We start from the raw sequence: 17878 nt of genomic DNA, 5'->3' as shown, positions 1-17878 counted from the left end.
ATTAGACAGCATTAGAATATAAAAATTATATAATATAGAAAACATGACAAAATTAAAATAATATTCAACAAAAATGAATAAGGGTGCTGTAACAAGACAGCATGGTAAATCAGAAATAAATAGGAATTTAAGTGTGAAACTATCAGTGATGATAACTGTGGATGGTTAGATTTAACTATTAAAAGACAGACTCACTGATTTTAAATGTCTAGTCATCTATATTCTGAAAGAGTTATTTTAAAAACAACACAGAAAAAAAGTCGATAGAATGGGGAAAGATATACCCTGCAAAATATAAGGGAATAAGCTTTTAACAATAATAATTTCTATAAAATATAATTACATATAAAATGCATTTAAAAAGAAACAAACATGGATATTTCATATTCATAGAATGAGCAATCTACCAAGTGATAAATATTCATAGATTTTTGTCTACCTAACATAGCTTCAATATGAAAGGCTTTCTCAGGCCAGGCACAGTGGCTAACACCTGCAATCCCAGCATTTTGGGAAGCTGAAGTGGGCATATCACCTGAAGTCAAGAGTTCGAGACCAGACTGGCCAACATGGTAAAACTCCATCTCCACTAAAAATACAAAAATTAGCTGGGCGTGGTGGCAGGTGCCTATGATCTCAGCTACTCAGGAGGTAGAGGAAGGAGAATCACTTGAACCCAAGAGGTGGAGATTGCAGTGAGCAGAGATCATGCCACTGCACTCCAACCTGGGCAACAAAGCAAGACTCCATCTTAAAAAAAGAAAATAAAGGCTTTCTCAGCTAGTCACGAAAATTATAAAGCATTAACATTGTCCTAACTTAATTACATACAAATTAAAAACAAGAGTACAAAAAATATTTCATAAACTAAAAGAATCTGTGTGGCAAGGAACATAACATGGATAACAGTAAAGTGTAATTTTAGTTTAATTTATATTTTTAGATTTTGATAAAGAGAAGTGATATAGTTTGTATATTTGTCCCCTTCAAATCTCGTGTTGAAATGTGATCCCCAGTGTTGGAGATGAGGCCTGATGGGGGGTGCTTGGGTCATGGGGGTTGATTCTTCATGAATGGTTTATGTCCTCCCTGTAGTAATGAGTGAGTTCTCATTCTATTAATTCCCAGAAGAACTAGTTATTTAAAAGAGCATGGCACCCTTCCCTCTTTCTCTCTTTTCTCTCTCACCATGTGACACCTGCTCCCCTTTCCCTTCTGCCATGAGCAGAAGCCTCTTGAAGTTCTCAACAGAATCAGATGTTGGCACCATGCTTCTTGTACAACCTGCAGAAGTGTGAGCCAAATAAACCTCTTTATAATTTACCCAGCTTCAGGTATTGCTTTATAACAATACAAACAGACTAACACAAGAAGATATGAATGAATTGTTTGGTTAATGGAAATGCATTTAAAAACCTTTATAAAGCTACATGGAAAATGGGAGAAAGGCATTTGTTACCAGGACAAAATACCTAGAGATCATAAAGAAAAAAAAGGTAAAATTTGATGTACTACTTATTTAAATAAGTAATAAAAATGATTATTAGCAAATCAAAATATAAGTAAAAGCCTGGGGAAACATAGGCTATTCATATGTTAAAGACTATTCTTAACATATAAAGGCAGGAATCAACTGGAAAAAAATGAAAGGCAACAGATAAACAAGGATTTCACAGAAAAATAAAGACAGGCAATATGCAAATGGCAAAGAGTGCAACTGCACTCATTATAAAGAGGTGGTAATCAGAATAGAGAAAATTAAGCTAAGTGCAGTGGATGCACAGCTGTAGTCTCAGCTACTTGGGAGGTGCAGGTGGGAGGGTCATTTGAACCCAGGAGCTTGAGACTGTAGTGTGCTCAGTGATTAGCTACTGCACTCCAGGCTGGGCAACCTAGCGAGATTCTGCCTTTAAAAAAAAAAATAGAGAAATTTAAATTTCAAGAATATCTGGAAAAGGAATAGGTCCTGGAAAAGTAGCCTTGGCACTAACTTGAAGAGCAAATTGACAATATGTTTCAAAATTTTAAATATACATACTCTTTGATCCAAAATATTACTTTTAGAATTTTCAACATGAAAATTTCCATCATTGCAAAAGTCCAAAATAATAATTTCCAGGGTATATTACCAGTACAATTTTCAATAACGAAATGGAAATAAGCAAAAAAAGTGAAAAAGCTTGGAAACAACAGAAATGTCCACAAATGAATACTACACAGCCATTAAAAAGAATGAAAAGAAGGTGCAAAAACATATACATATAAATCCATTTGTGTAAATAAGAAAAATGAAATTAATAGATATAGATTGTGATTATATTTGTGTTTATGTACATATAATTAGCCTGTATATATATATATATATATATACACATACATATATATATACATATACAGATTTAATATGTACATATATCTATATTTTTCTGTGTGCATTTGCATGTGTGGGTTTCTCATGCAACTACTTAGGAGGCAGATTTTTAAAATTAAAATAAATTATAAACTATCTAATTAGGTGCTATGCTTGGTAAAAAGTATATCCATGACTATAAGCTATGGAGACTAGGGAAAATATCAAGGTTTTGCAGCTTCAAGTTCAAAAGCTCCAATTAAATGTTTTCTTTTCAAAAACTTCCAAAATAAGCCACATAGTGGCAGTAATGACCGTGTCTTGAAAAAAATTTGGAAGCAGAATCCAAATTTTTCACAATGGACCTATAAAGACTGGTCAGTCTTTTTGCAAAATGGAGTAAAATGACAGAGAACCAGAGAAGATACAGAGATAATTTGGAAAAAAGTCATTGCTTTCAAGAACCTCAAATAACAAAGATCCAGTAAATAATGGAAATACTCTACGTGTGCTTCATTATTGATTAATCATGTATTGCAAAGTATCCATGGAAAAAGTCAGACGAATGGACATGTTTACTAAAGAAATGAATGGACATGTAACAACATCCTGAACGTCTCTCTGACTTTCAAGTTCTATATAACTCATATTACATATGAGGGTTTGTTATCCTTTTTTTTTTATCTAACAAATTGCTTTACAAGAAAAACTTAGGTGCCTAGAAAGCCCAGCTACAGAAACAAGTGAGATGCTCTGGGCAAATGCATGGCAAATTGAAGAAAGCAAGTACATTCAGCAGAGAGCTATGATATGGTTTGGCTGTATCCCCACCCAATCGCATCTTGAACTACAGCTGCCATAACTCCCACGTGTTGTGGGAGGGACCTGGTGGAAGATAAATGAATCACTTATGCGGTTCCCCCATACTCTTCACATGGTAGTGAATAACTCTCATGAGATCTGATGGTTTTATAAGGGGAAACCTCTTTCACTTCGCTCTCGCTTCTGTCTTGCCTGCTGCCATGTAAGATGTGCCTTAGGCCTTCCACCATGATTATGAGGCCTCTTCAGCCATGTGGAACTGTGAGCCCATTAAACCTCTTTTTCTTCATAAATCACCCAGTCTCAGGTATGTCTTTATCAGCAGCATAAAAACAGACTAATACACGCTGCCAGGAAACAATATCGGCCAACTGTTTCTGGAACATGCAGATTTTCTAAAGAAACTGCCAAATCATTAAAAGTCAGAAATTCCCTCCCTCCCTCCCTTCTTCCTTCCTTCCTTCCTTCCCCTTCCTTCCTTCCTTTCTTCTTTCCTTTCTTTGTTTTCAAAAAGCCTAATTCATCTTTTGCACCATTAGTTTACAGTCTCTGTTTTGAATTGGAGAGATGGAGGGACTTGCCCAAAATTCTGGGTAACAGTCATAAATAAATCAACCCCTTAACCTGTCAGCTTATTCATAGTGTTCATGATAGATATTTCCTAAGTCTTTTATTTCAAATGTTTGAATTATTGCTATATTAAACAGTTGTTTTTATTTGTACTGTTTTGGTCTATAAATATAAACGTGTTTCCAAAATTTACTATTTTAGGACTTTTTTTTCTTATCCTTGCATTTTGTTTAAGTGACTATATTGTACTTGAAACTCAAGTTTAAATTGCTGGTATCTTATACAGAGGTTGCTTGAAACTTACGGAAGCACGATAAAAGCCTAATAATTCGACCAACCTTCCAGCTGATATTCCATACATGTTGGTTCAAAATGGATTCAGACAGCTTCTGGTTTCAGTTTTGACAAGTAAAAAGCTTGGAAGTCACGATTCCTGGCCTTGCAATAAGAGAAATAAACGAACGAACAGAAAATTTCTTCATACATTCATTGGATAATTGAGGTTGCAGGGCAAACTGCCACCTTAAACCTGGAGAAACAGACGAATTCAGAGAATAATGGCTAAGATCGGCTTTTCCGCAACTGAGTCCGCTCCGTTGGAACCGTAATTTACGGTTCCAGAAATTTATGGAACGTAAGTAGTAGGAATGTTTAAGAAGTAATCTGGACAAGTTTCTGGAATTGGTATGGGTACTAGAACTAGAGTTGGGGTGTGTAGTCTTAGGTAGAATGCCCATACTTCCTTGGGTTTGACCTCTAGGAACCATGCCACGTTCTCACAGCAAAGAACCCCAACAACAACGAAAAAATCATCTAATGCCTCTGCCAGTGGAACGGGAAAAGTAACCATTTTGAAATGCACTCAGAGCCTTCTCAATAACAATTGCCCACTCTTGTAGTAAAAACACTTTACCAGAGACTTATCCCACCAGAAATAAGGGTATTTCCCCAACTATAGCTCCCTGTAGCCTCTCTGCCTCACACAGAGAGGAAAAAAGTGAAGAAACACTTGTGAAGGTCAAAGAGTTTAGCAGACTAAAGGAAAAAGTATCTCCCGAATGCACTGCCTAGCTCTTAAAGTTGTACAGCGCAGAGTGGCAGCTCCGGGTCTCGTTTCCACTGCTCTGTGTCTTGTTCGCCTAGACACCTGGCTTGTGTGGCCCTGTGACCTGCAGGTATTGGAGATCTACAGCTACGACGCCATGACCCCCTAGAAGCCTAGAAATGGAACCATTGACATTTAGGGATATGGCCATAGAATTCTCTCTGGAGGAGTGGCAATGCCTGGACCCTGCACAGCGGAATTTATATAGGAATGTGATGTTAGAGAACTACAGAAACCTGGCCTTCCTGGGCAGACAAGCAACCTCATCAAGCAGCTCCCTGACACTACAGCCAGGTAAATCCACAAAGATGGGAAAAAAACAGCATAAAAAAGATGAAACCATCATCAAAGACCAGAACACCTCTTCTCCTTCAAGGCATCACAACTCCTCAACAGCACAGAATCACAACTTAACCAAGGAGTGCAACGAATTGACAGAAAAAGGCTTCAGAAGGTGGCTAGTGAGAAACATTTCTGAGCTAAAGGAACATGTTCAAACTCAAAGCAAAGCAATGAAAAACCTTGCAAAAAAGTTAGACAAAATGCTAATTGGAATAACCAGCATAGAGAAGAACATAGACGACTTGCTGGAGTGGAAAAACACAGCACAAGAACTACGTGAAGTAAACACAAGTTCTAATAGCCAGATCGATCAAGGAGAAGAAAGGATATCAGAGATTGAAGATCAACTCAATGAAATAAAAAGAGAAGGCAAGACAAGAGAAAAAAGAGTGAAAAGAAATGAACAAAGCCTCCAAGTAATATGGGATTATGTGAAAAGACCTAATCTACGCTTGATCGGTATACCTGATTATGACGGGGAGAATGAATCCAAGCTGGAAAACATGTTCCAGGATATTATCCAGGAGAACTTCCCAAGTCTGGCAAGGCAGTCCAAATTTCAAATTCTAGAAATACAGAGAACTCCCCAAAGATATTCCTCAAGAAGAGCAACCCCAAGGCACATAATCATCAGATTCACCAGGGTTGAAATGAAGGAAAAAATGCCAAGGGCAGCCAGAGAGAAAGGCCAGGTCACCCACAGAGGGAAGCCCATCAGATTCACAGCAGATCTCTCTGCAGAAACCCTACAAGCCAGAAGAGAGTGGCGGCCAATATTCAACATCCTTAAAGAAAAGAACTTTCAACCCAGAATCTCATATCCAGCCAAACTAAGCTTTGTAAGTGAAGGAGAAATAAAATCCTTTATGGACAAGGAATTATTGAGAGATTTTGTCACCACCAGACCTGCCCTACGAGAGCTCCTGAGAGAAACACTAAGCATGGAAAGGAACAAGTACCAGTCACTGCAAAAGCAAACCAGTTGGCAAAGACCAAAAATGCAATGAAGAAAATGAGGCAACTAATGGGAAAGAAAACCAGTCAGTAACAAAATGGCAGAATCAAATCACATGTAGCAATATTAACATTGAAAGTAAATGGACTAAATGCTCCAATCAAAAGACACAGACTGGCAAACTGGATAAAAAGTCAGAACCCATTGGTGTGCTGTATTCAGGAAACACATCTCACATACAAAGACACACATAGACTCACAATAAAGGGATAGAAGAAGATTTACGAAGCAAATGGATAACAAAAAAAAGCAGGGGTTGTAATCCTAGTCTCTGATAAAATGGACTTCAACAAAGATCAAAAGAGACAAAGAAGGACACTACATTATGGTCGAAGAATCAATCCAACAGGAAGAGTTAAGTACCCTAAATACGGCCGGGCTCGGTGGCTCAAGCCTGTAATCCCAGCACTTTGGGAGGCTGAGGCGGGTGGATCACAAGGTCAAGAGATCGAGACCATCCTGGTCAACATGGTGAAACCCCGTCTCTACTAAAAATACAAAAAATTAGCTGGGCATGGTGGTGGGTGCCTGTAATCCCAGCTACTCAGGAGGCTGAGGCAGGAGAATTGCCTGAACCCAGGAGGCGGTGGTTGCGGTGAGCTGAGATCGTGCCATTGCACAACAGCCTGGGTAACAAGAGCGAAACTCCGTCTCAAAAAAAAAAAAAAAAAAAAAAGTACCCTAAATACATATGTCCCCAACACAGGAGCACCCAGATACATGAAGCAAGTTCTTAATGACCTAAAACAAGATTTAGACTCCCACACAATAATAGTGGGAGACTTCAACACTCCACTGTCAATATTAGATAAATGAGCAGAAAATTAACAAGGATATCCAGGACTTGAATGCAGAGCTGGACCAAGTGGACCTAATACACATATATAGAACACTCCACCCCAAATCCACAGAATATACATTTTTCTCAGCACCGAATTGCACATACTCTAAAATTGACCATATCATTGGAAGCAAATCACCCCTCAGCAAACGCAAAAAACAGAAATCATAACAAACAGTCTATCAGACCACAGCGCAGTCAGAATAGGACTCAGGATCAAGAAACACACAGAAACCCGCATAACCACTTGGAAACTGAATAACCTGTTTCTGAGTGTCAACTGGAAACTGTCTCAAAAAAAAAAAGAAATACTAGACTTCAATAGAATCAACCCAAACACCCATAAATGATAGATTGGACAAAGAAAATGTGGTACATGTACACCATGGAATACTACGCAGCCATAAAAAACAAGTTTGTGTCCTTTGTAGGGACTTGGATGAATCTGGAAACCATCATTCTCAGCAAACTAATATAAGAACAGAAACCCAAACACCGTATGTTCTCACTCATAGGTGGGTGTTGAACAACGAGAACATGTGGACTCGGGGAGAGGAGCATCACACACTGGGGGCAGTTGAGGGGGGTAGGGAGAGACAGCAGGGGATGGGAAGGGAGGGGAGGATGGGGAGGGATAACATGGGGAGAAATGCCAGGTATAGTATGCACCTAAAGTAAATAAATTAATTAAAAAAAAAAAAAAGTTGTACAGCGCAAAGGTAGGGTGTAACCATTGTGAGAATGCTGTATGTGTATTCTGTCACTGAAAAACTAAGTAAATGAATAATGGACAGTAGGAAGGATATTTTTCACTGTTGGAGTGGAAATTTATGAATAAGCAATGAGAGGATGGTAGAATTATTTATGTAGTTATGGATTAGAGTTGGGGTTGGACATCAATGTAGACATATGTTTAGCAGAATATAGATACAGACGCTTACATAGAAAAATTGACATATGTGTGTTAGTCTATATATAACTTTTAATATATAAATATACCTTTTAATATATCTATTATTTAAATATATCTTAAGTAGATATATTTAATATCATATATATACACATATGCACATTATATATATATATATATATATATATATATATATATATAATTATTATCTGTCTACTGAGAAGGCCAAGCAAAGACTTCCCAGTACCAACAATAACATACACACCTAGCTTCCAAATCTTGGTCCCCAATGATATTCTACAAAGAAAGAAACTAGTTATTTGCATGGAGAAATCACTGATTCTAGAACCGGGGCAGAAAATATACAACATAAGCTAGGAGTTTTTCAACAAAAAACCCCGAAAACCCACACTGAGTTGACGGATAATGTCAAAATGACATGAGCCAGCTGAAAGACGTATCAATGGCTAAAGCCAGAAAACTCTGACGACAATGTAACATAGCATTTAACTACTTGGATTACAAATCAAAGTATAAAATAGTACCCATGAGTCTAAACTGATATAAATATATGATGGAATAAATAAGTAAATAGGAGAGAAGAAGCAAATCTTGGTGGTAGCACCCCAAATAACTTGTGCAGATATTTAACCATAAGGAAAGAAGACCCTAGCTCCTCACTCCTTATGTGTGGGCTATGCAAGTCACTTCCTTCCAAAGAGTTTTCTATGCAAAAGCAGAGAAGAAAAGGGTAACTTTACAGTGGAGAAACTTGGCAAATACTACCTCAGACAGATGATAAATCATACTGATAGTGTGTATCCTTGATATGACACAATAAAAATATATGACATAATATAATTATATATACATATATATTTAAAAATTTTTAAATTTCTACAGAAAATCAGTAACCCCCATGTAATCTTAAGAAAAGAATCATATTCCAGTAGAAGGGCATCCTACAAAATTCTTTGCCAGTACTAATCAAAACTTTCAAGGTCATTATATAAAGCAAAAATCTGACAAACTCACAGTTAAGGGGAACCTAAGAAGACATGGCCATTAGGTGTAATGTGGTACCTGGATGGGATTAGAATAGAAGCGGCAACCAGATAAACACTCAGAAAATCAGATTAAACTATAGCAATTGTGAGAACATTAAAATGTGGAATTTTATAGATAGTAATACATTCATATTAGTTTGTTAATTTTGAAATTGTGCCCTACGAATGCACAAGGTTAATAATAGGGGAAACTGAATAAAGAGTATAGAAACTTGCTGAGGTATCCTCTCAACTTTTCTGTAAATTGAAAGCTATTCTAAAATATAAGATCTACATAAAAAATAAAATAAATGTTTAAAAATACACATTGAAATTTAAAAAAAGAGGCAGAATTCGGTTTCCCCTTAATTGCCTGAGTAGCTCAGGTATAGGTCCTCAAGGTGCATACCGCCCTCAGCAGAACAGTTCACCTATACCAGCCCTTCTGGAAGGTTAGCTTGACTGACTATGATCATAGCTTTTGGACATTCTATGCTCTATGCTGATATATATATATATATTATATATATATATTTAAAAATACACACACACACACACACACACACACACACACACACACACACATTAGGAACAGAGTCTCACTCTGTTGCCCAAGCTGGAGTGCAATGCTTTGATCTCAACTCACTGCAACCTCTGCCTCCAGGTTCAAGCAATTCTCATGCCTCAACCTTCTGAGTAGCCGGGATTACAGGGACCCACCACCATACCCTGCTAATTTTTGGATTTTAGGTAGAGTCAGGGTTTCACCATGTTGCTCAGGCTGATCTCAAACTCTTGACCTCAACTGATACATCTGCCTTGTCCTCCCAAAGTGCTGAGATGATAAATGTGAGCCACAGTGCCCAGCCCAAAAATATTTATTTTGGTTCCATCCAAATGTATGCAGTTATATCTCTGAGACAAGCTAAGGTCCAGACAAATTTATTCTTAAGATTGTATCTTCAGTGTAATTTAAGTGCTCCGATTAGCTGCCTGTCTGGACCTCTCTATTAGCCTCTCCTGGCAGTTGATTCTATGTTCTTTCCTTGACACAGATCTTTACTTTATTGTGTGCACCTGGTTAAGAGCTCATTTGGGATAACATATTTAAAAAATCATGTGAGCAGTGAATAAAGGGTTGTACCAGTTCATTCACTGATGCTCTCAGCATGAGACCAAGTTGTTGTGTGTGTGTGTTTTTTTTTTTTTTGGACTCCTTTATAGATCCTGGTTAAGACCGTTATTTCCTGGGGAAGCATTCATTCAACTGGCCTCCAGGAAAGTGCCAGCTAGTGCAAATGCTCCCAGGTGCTGAAGGCATCTCCTCTTTCCCGCCCATCAATTGCTTTGCTCCTAGCACATTGCAAGTGGTGCCCCAAAATCAATAGGCCAGTCAAATGAAGCAGGCACATGTTGGCATTAGAGTAACAGCATTGTTTCCAGGTCTGCCACATGCACACAGCAGGAGTCAGAAGGTTAAATGAAAGCAGGGTCAGTTTTGGAAAGTAATGTTGATAGAGCTGATAATCACTTGGTCTGAAACCCTAGGCAATAAAGGCAGGAGGAGGATATTTTTTACAAAGTTTTAATATCTTTCTGCATTGCTCTGGTTAAATATGTCTGTGACAAAAATTTCTTTATTGCCACTCTGACTTACGAGCCTAAGTATGGGGAAATTGATGTTTACAATATGTTTTCAAAAGTGATTTCACTGGAATTTCTAATGCAGGTAGTCAAAAACAACTTGACCGCTATTGCTATTTTGAGAATTTTTGCATGGACACCAGAGCAGCAAGGACTCTAACAATCGCAATCTTCACACATTTCATTTAAAGCAAAATAGTACGACAAGAGACTCTCTTCAGACACTAGTCACAGGAGGAACCGCCTGCCCACCTCCTCCCCAACAAGTTACCACTTCACCAGAGGGACTGTGCATGTGTTCCTCCATCTTCTTAGAGAGCTCCGAGCTATTCCTGTTAGGATATTAACTCCCCAGCCTGGCTGCTATAAGCTCTGATAGCACCGTTCATTATTGGCTGTAGGCCTTGAGACAGATGGCATTCCACATTTGTGAGATTATTTGATTTACACTGATTATCCGCAGTAATCAGTAAACTTCTTGAAAGCAGTGGCTTTCTCATTTTTGGTCATCATGATATCTTTGTTCCTTAATAGGTACTGTCTGGTACTTAGTAGGCTATTTAATCTATATTTAAATAAAGAAATGAATGCATGAGTCTATATTCAATCAGTAAGTTAAAATTTGATATTTAAAACAAGAAATCAGAGTTTAGGCTAGAATGATTCAAAATTAACTTTAATACTACAACGAAATTACCTCTTTTTACCTACTCCCTGCAAACAATTCTATGAGTTTCAACTGACTCCCAAGACTCTAAGAAAAATATTTCAGAGCAGTGTGAGCTATATGAGGCATGCAAAATTTATCAGGCCCAGAGAGACATGAGTGTGGGATTTTAGTCACTTACCCCCACCAAACCCAAGGGTGATAGTTTAAAGACATTTTGTTCCTAACTGCCTCATCACTTATCTTCATGTTTTTGGAATTTATAATAAAAAGAACCATGCATAGCCAATCAACACCTTATGCTATTTTAATGCAAATTCTTGATAAGCAATTTGGGAACTGCCTTTTCATTTCCTTTATAAACCCACTTGTAACTGCAGCTGATGGGAACATGTATTCAGAGTACCTTGAGTCTATGCTCTCAGGTTGCAGTCCTCATAACTGCCCCAAATAAATGCTCTCCATACATTAAGTTTGCCTTAGTTTTTTGTGTTTTTTGTTTGTTTTCCTTTAGGCCAACAACGCAATTCACACGTGACCTCCTTCAGGCAGGTTTGAGATTCTTCTATTCAAATTCAGAAGTCGTTTTCCATTCTCTGATGATACTTTGACTTAATGTGTCTATATTATAAATACATTATATGCTAGTACATTTTTCTCTCCACTAACCTTTGAGCATCCTGAGGTCAGAAACAACCTTTGCTGTTTGTGCTCTAAACTGTCCCTGCAGTACCCAACACAGACAAGTGTGGGCTTTATCAGAGTTCAATAAATATTACTGGATAAATATGTGCCTTTTCACCAATTTTTTAAGGCTCTGTTAGGCATTAAATTCTTTTTTTTTTTTTTCATTTTGAGACGGAGACTTACTCTGTTGCCTAAGCTGTAGTACAGCGGCATGGTCTCAGCTCACTGCAATCTCCACCTCCCAGTTTCAAGCGATTCTCCCACCTCAACCATCCGAGTAGCTGGGATTACAGGCATCCACTACCAAGCCTGGCTAATTTTTGTATTTTTAGTAGAGACGGGTTTTCACCATGTTGGCCAGGCTGATCTCGAACTCCCAACCTCAGGTGATCACCGCCTCGGGCTCCCAAAATGCTGGAATTACAGGCGTGAGCCACCTCTCTGTCCTAGGCATTACATTCTTATGTTTCCTCTTTAGCATGCAAGTATTATCTTCCAGTTCTTTCTCATTTAATATTACCTCCCCTGTAAACCTATCTTTCTTAAACTGGTTACTGAACTTCTTTCACTTTTCAATTGTGAATATTTCCTTTTGATTTTAAGAGAGAAGACCGGATCATCTCTTTTGATGGCCTTCTTTTCTAATCCCTAAGCCAGGCCGAGAAGTTTCACTCCTGTGCCTTGAAGGTTCTAGTGGTTATAACTCTGTCTTAAGCTCTTTCTTACTTGAGACACAGCAAAAGAGGTGAGTTCATCTTTAGTCACAGATGCTTCATTTTTATTTATTTATTTATTTTTCTGAGACGGAGTTTCACTCTTGTTACCCAGGCTGGAGTGCAATGGCACGATCTCGGCTCACCGCAGCCTCCGCCTCCTGGGTTCAGGCAATTCTCCCGCCCCAGCCTCCTGAGTAGCTGGGATTACAGGCACGCGCCACCATGCCCAGCTAATTTTTTGTATTTTTAGCAGAGACGGGGTTTCACCATGTTGATCAGGATGGTCTCGATCTCTTGACCTCGTGATCCACCCGCCTGGGCCTGGCCTCCCAAAGTGCTGGGATTACAGGCTTGAGCCACTGCGCCCGGCTATTTGTTTTTTTAAAAAATGGTAGGGACTAGGTGCTTCTCAGGCAACGCAATTTACTCCAGTGCTGCAGCGACGGAGTGAAATGTTTCCAGAATATCATGTTGCTTCACTTGACTAGGTGTTTCGCATCTTGTTAAATGACTATAAAGTGAAACCCATTTCCATGAATGTTTAATGAACTTAAGGGAATGCCAGAGCCAGACAATTCATTTGTTAAACATTACAATTTGCAAAGAATTTCAAGTAGTTAACATGAGCTTCAAGATAAAACAAAAATAGATTTGCCTGATATGGTAAGCAAGTAGGAAATTTTCCCTTCCAAGGACGAAGTCTGCCTGAATAACCTGTCACCCTCTGTGTAGTGGAAATAAATGCCTGCAGTGGGAAGCTTGGTGATGGAACTTGGTGTTCAGAATTTCCCAATGGACCCATTTGGAACTTGGGCACCAACTGTGAACTTCCTTGCCACTTTTGATATTTTGGGAAGGATAATCTTCTTTTGAGGGAGGTTACTGTCCATTGAAAGATGTTCATCAACACCAATGACCACTACCCACTAGATAACCGCAGCATTCTTATCCCAGCGTGTAATAGCCAAAGCTTTTTCAGACTTTCCCAAATGCCAAGGGACGGTGGGCAAATTGCCTGCTGTTGAGAACCACTGAGTTATAAGGCCATGGATTTGTCTTTCAGCTACTTACTAGCTGTCTGACAGACATAACTTTCTCAAGCTCCGAACCCCTTTTCTGTTTTCTGCACAGGGTGGATATAAATCAGTTGTTGTTAGAACTAAATGAGACAGTGCATTCATATTATGTAGCAAAGTGTTATGTGTGCGTCTGCTACGTGTTATTTGCCGTGACTATTATTACTATTTCATTTTTCTTTTTTATGTTATTGACACTGGTATTTCCTCATAGTTCTAACTAGAAGAAAAAAATATAGATCTACAAAGAAAAAATGTTTCCCAAATTTTCTTTGATTCATTTGTACTTTATATGCATCCAAAAATTCTTATTTACATAGTTATTTGTTTATTTCTGACATAGAGTCTTGTCTGTTGCTCACCCTGGAGTGCAGCGAGGTAGTCACAGACCCCCGCAAGCTTAAACTCCTGTGCTCTAGTGACTCTCCTGCCTTGGCTTTCCAAAGCGCCGGGATAACAGGTGTGAGCCACTGTGCCTGGCCTGCACTGTAAAGTTCTTAACCACACATCAGATTACTACTTTCCCCAAAACTACCTGTGCTACCTGGCCTCCAACTGCACAGATGCCCTACCTACTTCTCCTTATGTATATTAAGGATAGCATTAGAATGAAAACAAATGTTATTAGAATTTTCAGTTCCCTTTTACTGGATTATTATCATCGTTATTATTTTGAGATGGAGTTGCCAGGCTGAAGTGCAGTGGCACCATCTTGACTCACTGCAACCCCCACCTCCCAGGTTCAAGCGAGTCTCCCACCTCAGCCTCCCAAGTAGCTGGGATTATAGGTGTGTACCACCATGTCTAGCTAATTGTTGTATTTTTAGCAGAGATAGCGTTTCAGCATGTTGGCCAGGCTGGTTACAAACTCCAGACCTCATGTGATCTGCCTGCCTCGTCCTCTCAAAGTGCAGGGATTACAGGCATGAGTCACCATGCCCAGCCTTTTAATGGATTAGTTATACATATTCTCCATCACTATTTTTTCCTAAAACATGTAGTATGGAAAATCGTAGTCAAATTGATATTTGCTTCCTATAATAAAATTATGAGCCAAGGGTATCAACATGTAATTTACCAAAGAGGAACTTTAACTTGAAATATGTGGACAGAGATTATATTTTGATCTCAAATAAAGAAGTAAAAAACTTTTAAAATGCCATTTCCTACTAATTATCAAAGAAAATGGTGACAAAGGTATAATAAAATGGAGAGTGAACCGCACAGCCTTGTATGTTGAAATTGATATATGCCTTTGGTAAAACAATTGCTTCATTCCAATGCAGTCTTATTAAAGGGACCTGCTCAAGCTAGCAATGTGGAGAATGCTGTGGTTGAATGCATATGTCATTTCAATATACCCTGCTCTCCTTTTTCAGGGTCCTTAAATGCCTTCTTTTATCTACTTGCTGCCTGGACTCCCAACTTCTCCTTAGCTGTTTAAACTAATAATCCTTTGAAATGCGTAATCTTAGCAAATCACACTACACCTCAGAAATAAAATGTCTTCTATATACTCTTGAGGTGTGCCAGACTATGCCACCCCATATTATGTCTCTTTGGCACATGGCTTATTTTAAGCTAAAGGCCATTGAGAATCTGCACATGCATGAAAAGCCCCGCAGAAAGGGCAGAAGATTTCCTTTCAAAGGAAATTTCTGTTCGTATAAATGTCTCCCAATCCTATGTCAGGACATACACTTGAAACTTTTATCAATAAAGAAGGCACTTAACTCTGCATAACAAATTTTACTAAACAACTCTTGTCTACCCTATTTTTTATCCTGGTCACCTTCTCATAACTTGCCTTCTTTGCCTAGAAACCCAAAACCTTTTACTTTAGCATAACAGGGTATACAAGCCTAAATTCTAAATATGCCTTTGAGTTACTCATTTCTGGGTAGTCCCATGTTTTGTATGCATGATTCACATGTTAATAAGTTTCTGTTTGTTTTTCTCGTTAGTCTGTCGTTTGTTACAGAGTCCGAGCTGAGAACCTAGAAAAGTAGAAAAAAAAAAAAAATGGTTTCCTCTCCTATACTCTTCTTATACAAAAATAGGATGAATGCAAAAAGACACATCCCTGTACCCTCTCTTGGGCCCTAAGAGAACGATCCAGTTGAGACCATTCCTTACTGCTCTGTGCCAACTTACAAAATGCTAAAGAAGGGTGGACTGGTGAGGAAGGAAGAGAGAGAGTAAAAAGAAAGAAAGTCATACGTACCCAAGGTCTTGCAAGAGTTGGAGGCCCTGTGGAGGGTTAGTAATTTTTTCTTTAATTCCAATCCTTATAATTCTAATCAAATGAGGGGTGGGAGGAGCACACACGTGACGAGTTTATTTTTACATTTCTGATAACACTAAACAACAGGAAAGAACCTGAAAGTCTAGGAGGAGGGGTGTGAATGAGAAAAGTGTAAAGTGATCACTTCGCAGACCACTATGCTATGATCACAAATGAGTGTGTGGTGCTCCAAAAGCAAACAGAAAATGCTATTGATCACATGTTAGATGAACAAGGGTACAAAACTCTGTACGCTCTGGCCACCACACAACCCTATAAAATACATACAGATGGACAAAAACGCTCTTTTTAACCTAACTTTAGATAGACTCCTCTGAGTCCTCATTTGGAGTTGGCCTAAAAATACTGTAGACGCTCAGCACAAATGATTTCATCCAACTACTTTTCCATTTCACCCCGAAAGACTTGAACAGACACTAACAGTTTTGAATAGCTCAAGGCTGCATCCCTAGGACAACCCTAGTTCCCCTTAAAATGCCTGCCTGAAAAGATAAATAAAAATCTGAAAGCTACTGAAAGAATTTAAAGTTTGTTCCAGCCAACACCTGACCATAGTCCCCTGATCACCCTTTCTTAGAACATTTACTAAAAAGGGCTTAAAAATATGGATTTTGATTATGACTCCAAACCTCAAAGACGTCTTTCTCAAGGACCCGACACCGTTTTTTGAAATATTCTCATCAGGAAGGATGGGGGCTCTGTCTCCCAGTCTCTGTAGGAAGATAGAATCCTAACTTCATCAATTGCCAGGAAACAGACACAGCTGCTCTGATCATATTTACTCAAAACAACTCTGTAATTTTTCCCTTCTCCAGCTCTGCTCAAGCCCCTGCTCATCCCGTTCCCTATTCTCTCACTCACTTTTTAAAATGCCCAGCCACTTCCACACAAATTGAAGGTCAGTTCAACAATTCCACTGATATATCACCGATTATAATCTATCCTCATCACTTTAACTAAAGTCTGGCTTTGTTTATCTTTGACACAACCAGTTGCTAAGGAATGAAGCCCTCTATCACTGTGGCTGTTTTAGAGCAGTGAGATTATATCCATTAGAAATCAATAGCAAAACAGTTCCCTCTGTTTCTGAAAAGAACAATCCCTTCATATTGCCATGAATAAAAGTTTAACAAAACTTGACTGGGAAGAGACTCTGATTTATGATTTCTGCATAAAACCATCTAAGTACATCTGTTATGCACATGACAATAGTGACTTTTGGGTAATGATTTCTTAGAATCACAAGTGATATATAAATTTCCAGTGATTTAAGCATTTGGAGTGGTGTGAATGTGTCCTGGGTGATTGCGTATTATACTCAAATACTAGGTTTATGCAGTGGCCTTTGTTCTTTTGTTTCATGCCTCTGATTCCTAAAATGTGATGCTATGTGGGATCAAAGAATTGCTACCCTAAGAGGAATATATCTGCATGTATTACACAGTATTCTCTTGTATTTAATTTAGTGTTTTGCAGTATAGCTCAGTAATGATTAAAACTGCCTTACAAAAAGTGTAAGAGGCAAAGAGTTTGCATTTCACTTCAAGTTCTGATCTCTCTGCAAGGCCTGGAATTAGAAGGATTGATTCTGAAACTCCGCATTTCACCTCTCACCTTTGATTCTTCTCACATCCCTTAATTTGGAGATCTCTGAACATAATAGGCATTTTTGGAATTCCATGGCTTTATTCTTCCTGTATGTTCTAGTGTCTAGCTCTTAGCCCTCTGACTCTCTATAGAATTTTTCATGTCCTTTGAAGCCCAGCCTGAGCCTGACTCTGT

General features: G+C 38.5%; 1 protein-coding gene across 4 annotated transcripts in view; it reads right to left on the bottom strand.

Annotated features, from left to right (window-relative positions):
- The window catches only part of NRG3 (neuregulin 3), a 1114305-nt gene that overhangs the window by 22144 nt on the left and 1074283 nt on the right, over nucleotides 1–17878 (bottom strand). The gene's annotated exons all lie outside the window — the stretch shown is intronic.

Source organism: Saimiri boliviensis, chromosome 12, assembly GCF_048565385.1.
Source record: "Saimiri boliviensis isolate mSaiBol1 chromosome 12, mSaiBol1.pri, whole genome shotgun sequence".
Lineage (NCBI taxonomy): Eukaryota > Metazoa > Chordata > Mammalia > Primates > Cebidae > Saimiri > Saimiri boliviensis.
Note: the sequence above shows the minus strand (reverse complement) of the source record. Positions and strands in the feature narration are given on the sequence as shown.